Genomic DNA, 4,769 nt, shown 5'->3' with positions numbered 1-4,769 from the left:
TTGGGGGAGGAAGGGGTGAACAGGACTGAGAAACTTGTTAGTTCTATCACTGAGAAATTGGACGAATGACGACCAAGAGTACTTTATATGCTTATCTCAGGATTGCATTTCATTTGCGATCGAAATTTCACTACTTTTTTTTTAAATGTAGGAGTACTGCTATTTATTCAGCCACTGATTAGGCTGATTGACTTGGACATGAACTCCACCTTACTTTTTTTTTCATTTTTTATAATTTTATTTATTAAATAAATAAATAAATATTAAATAAATATTTATTATTTATTTAAATATTATTTATTATTTTATTATTTATTTATTTAAATATTTATTAAATAAATAAAAATTTATTTATTAAATAAATAAAGGGCTGGAGCGATAGCACAGCGGGTAGGGCGTCTGCCTTGCACGCAGCCAACATGGCCGACCCGAGTTCGATTCCTCCGCCCCTCTCGGAGAGCCCGGCAAGCTACCGAGAGTATCTCGCCCGCACGGCAGAGCCTGGCAAGGCCCCCGTGACGTATTCGATATGCCAGACACAGTAACAACAAAGTCTCCAATGGAGACATTACTGGGTCCGCTCGAGCAAATCGATGATCAATGGGAGGGCCTTTATTTTATTTTTTATTATTTATTATTTATTAAATCACTGTGAGAGCAGGTACAAAGCTTTCAATTTTAAGTCTTGGTCATACAATGAAACACCCGTACCTTCACCAGTGCCCATTCTCCACCAAACTTCACTACTTTCATTCAATAAATATGACTGAGCACTTCGAAGAGATCTTGAGATCTAGAAACTAGAGGGCCCTCACCTTAGTTTGCAGAGGATCTGCTAACTCCCATTTCACTTAACTCCCATTTAATTCTTGTAATTTCCCCAGCTACACTCAAATATAAGAATCATCCCCAAAGATCCAAGACCACCAGATCTCGCCATCTTCAACTGCCTAGAAAATGACAGAAACTCTGCAATCTAAGAGAAATCTTGGGTCCTGCCCATGGCCTGGGTTCTGAAGATAGAACCATGAACCCTGCCATGAACCTCCATTACCCCTGCCACAGTCAGCCTCAGCCCCTATCAATAGGCTGAAGTGTTTTTCGATGTCATAAGTGGAAAAGAGAAATCAAATGCATCTCTACTTTGAAACTTTTTTATTTACCCAAATGGAATGTAAGTTTTCCAATAGCAGAACACCTATTTTACAGATGAGGATTAAATGAGTTGTCAGGAGTGCCTCTTCACCTGCAGAGAATTAAGTAAAGGGTGACCCCATAATATTGAAAACGTTCATTAGCATGTGATTCTGGCCCATAAAAATCTGGGTGGCAGGGACAGAATGAGATCCCTACCATTCTGTGACTAGTGGGGCTGGGAGGTTCAGAAGAGAAGGGATTTCAACACAATTCCCAGGACCTGTGGGGGAGTTGTAACATCTAGCACTTTCCAAGCTTTCCTGCAAATCAAGGAATGAAAGGGGGGGGGGGGGATCTGAACAATGAATCTGAACACAGAATTACTGAGGACAGTCAGAGAGGGAAATAGCATGAAATGGCACTCAAACTCGTTTGAAATGAAATTAAAAACAAAGCTGGAGCAGGCCACGGACTGGATGGGAATGAAAATCCTGTGAGCAGTACCCTCAAAAAAATATAATAATAAAAATAAAAATTCTACAATTCTCTGGGTAGTTAATAGTACCGAGTGGTAGAATTTAGTACCACAGTTGTACCAGTACAGCTGCGAACAGTCGTTGTCTTCTTAAATCCTCCACTACTTCACCAATTTCTTGTAAAGGAATCCCTTTACAAGATGAGGAAGCAGAGGCAGAGAGAAATGATTTAATAACTCCAGACTTTAGAGATAAGCTAGTGTACACCGTTCCCCCCCCCCCCAAAAAAAAAAGAGTACAGTTTGCAAATAAGCACATCAGTTCAGGAGATTTCCAGAGTTAGCCTTCTGGAACCTGAACGCGAGAAGAGGGTGCTGGGGGAACAGGTGAAATTCCTGAACAGGGCAGGGGAGAGGGGTCTGTGGGCCTCAAAGATCTTACGGGAGGATTCCCTCAACTACAGTCCGGACGCCCAAAGAAAGCGGACTTTTTCTCTGCAGGTGAAGAGGCACACCCGACAACTCTTATCTGTAAAATAGGGGCTCTGCCATCGGAAAACTTATATTCCATTTGGGTAAAGAAAAAAGTTTCAGACAAGAAGTTGGCTAGAAAAATTACAAGCCAAGATCTTGTCGAAGCCCCTGGCCGATCCAACCGGGTCTACGAGACAGCCGGGAGGAAGCGGCAGCGGCGAGCAGCCGAGGAACTGCGGGGCTCCGGGAGTTCGGCACTAGCACAGCAGCGCGATGACGGGGAAGCCCGCAGGATCGATGGTGCTGGCAAACCCTGACGTATGCACCCTTGGCAGATCCGAGTTGACCCCCAAGACAGTCCAAAAAAGTGGTGTCCCAAAGCCACCTCTGCGCCAAATACTCACCTGCTCTACCCGGTCCAGGCCACATCCCAGTCTCCAGTCCCGGAGGCCGGGACCCCCAAGGTGCCCTGAATCCCTGGTACTCGCCCGCACAAGGCACAGACGCCGTCCCAAGTGAGAAAGTCCCTACAAGAAAGCTAAGGCGGGGTGCAAAAGGAATGGCAACGCCTCCAGGAAGCGTTTTCTTTTACTTTTGACTTCGCCCGCCCACTGTCAGAGAACTCATTTCCTGCTTCTGCGTGCTGGGGCTGGGGGTGGGAGCTGGCGGGTTAGGCAGCCAGGCTGCTTAAAGGACTACCTCCAGCTGAAGGACTCACTCTGCAACTTAAGCAATCAGAGTGCTCCACCCAGAGATCTAGCGGGCCCACGCTGGAGAACCCAGCTGCCGCACTCACACAAATACACTCACTTGCAGACACCTCGAAAATTTCTGGCTGTCCAGATTCTGGAAGAAACCTGAGTGCCCGAGAACAGATGACTGGTTAAAGAAACTTTGGTACATCTACACAATGGAGTACTATGTAGCTTTTAGAAAAGATGAAGTCATGAAATTTACATACAAGTGGTACTACATGGAAAGTATCATGCTAAGCGAAATGAGTCAGAAAGAGAGGGATAGACATAGAAAGATTGCATTCATCTGGGGAACATAAAGTAACAAAATAGGAGACTAATACCCAAGAACAGCCGAGATGAGTACCAGGAGGTTTACTCCATGGCTTTGAGGCCAGCCACACACACTAGGGGAAAAGGCAGCTCAGATAGAGAAGGGAGCACTAAATAAAGGGTGTTGGGAGCATCCTCCCAGGATGGGAGATGCATGCTGAAAGTAGACTATAGACCGAACATGATTACCACTCAGTGCCTCTTTTGCAAACCACAGCACCCAAAAGGAGAGAGAGAACAAAAGGGAACGCCCTGCCACAGAGGTGGGTGGGATGCAGGGGGGGCGGGAGGGATATTGGGATCATTGGGGGTGGAAAATGGGCACTGATGGAGGGATGGGTATTCGATCATTGTATAACTGAAACCCAAGCACAAAAATTTGTAAGTCTACAACTGTACCTCATGGTGTTTCAATAATAAAATTTTTTTTAAAAAATTCTGGCTGTCTGCTGAAGAATCCACAGGCCACAGAAGAGGCCATGCTCAGCTGCAGCACACAGACAGCCATGCCTACTATGAATAGACTCTGTAATTTTTTTTCTTTTTGGGTCACACCCAGCGATGCACAGGGGTTACTCCTGGCTCTGCACTCAGAAATTACTCCTGGCGGTGCTCAGGGGACCATATGGGATGCTGGGAATCGAACCCAGGTCAGCCGCGTGCAAGGCAAACGCCCTACCTGCTGTGCTATCACTCCAGCCCCCCTCTGTAATTTTTAAAAAATTGAATCACTATAAATTACAAAGTTACAAAGATATTCATGATTGAATACCAGGCTCAGGATATTTCAACACCCCGTCCCTTCACCCGTGTACATTTCCTACCACCGCCAATATCACCAGTTTCCCTCCCACCAGCACCTCTTCCCAGTTGGCCTCTTTCCCTCTCTCTCTCTCTCTGTCTCTCTCTCTCTCTGTCTCTCTCTCTCTCTTCTCTCTCTCCCCATCTCTCTCCTTTTGGGCATTACGCAGTATGGTTTATAATACTGAAAAGTTATCATTTTTGCTCCTTTACCTACATTCAGTACACAGTTCTTATCCAGAGTGATCCTTTCCAACTACCAGTGTCATAGTGTTCTCTCCCCTAATCTAACTGCCCTCCTCCCCCACCACTTGAAGCAAACTGGCACTTTTCTCTACTGTCCTTGGCTATTAGTCTCATACTATGTTTTTTTTAATGTAGAGGTACTACTATTTACTCAGCTATTGATTTAACTGATTGAAGTGGATAAGAACTCCACATTTTAAAAAACTTTTTTAATTGAATATCCACAAGATAAGCCATTACAAAGCTGTTCATAATTGGGTTTCAGTTGTATATGATCCCCACCCATCCCTCCACCAGTGTACATTTCCTACCACCTGTGTCCCCTGTGTCCCTACCACCATCACCCAACACCCCACACACTACCAGGATTTACCTTTCGTAGTGCTCAAGGAACCATATGGGATGCTGGGAATCGAACCCAGGTCAGCCACGTACAAGGCAAACGCCCGACCTGCTATGCTATTGCTCCAACCCAAAGCATAATAATAGAGTTAATAAATCTATTGCTAAGAAAAGTTGTTCATGCTGAAATTCAGGACTGACATAAAAAATTCTATTGTAGAATATTA

Source organism: Sorex fumeus, unplaced genomic scaffold (genome assembly GCF_029834395.1).
Source record: "Sorex fumeus unplaced genomic scaffold, SorFum_2.1 ptg000014l, whole genome shotgun sequence".
Lineage (NCBI taxonomy): Eukaryota > Metazoa > Chordata > Mammalia > Eulipotyphla > Soricidae > Sorex > Sorex fumeus.
This window is presented reverse-complemented; position numbering follows the sequence as displayed.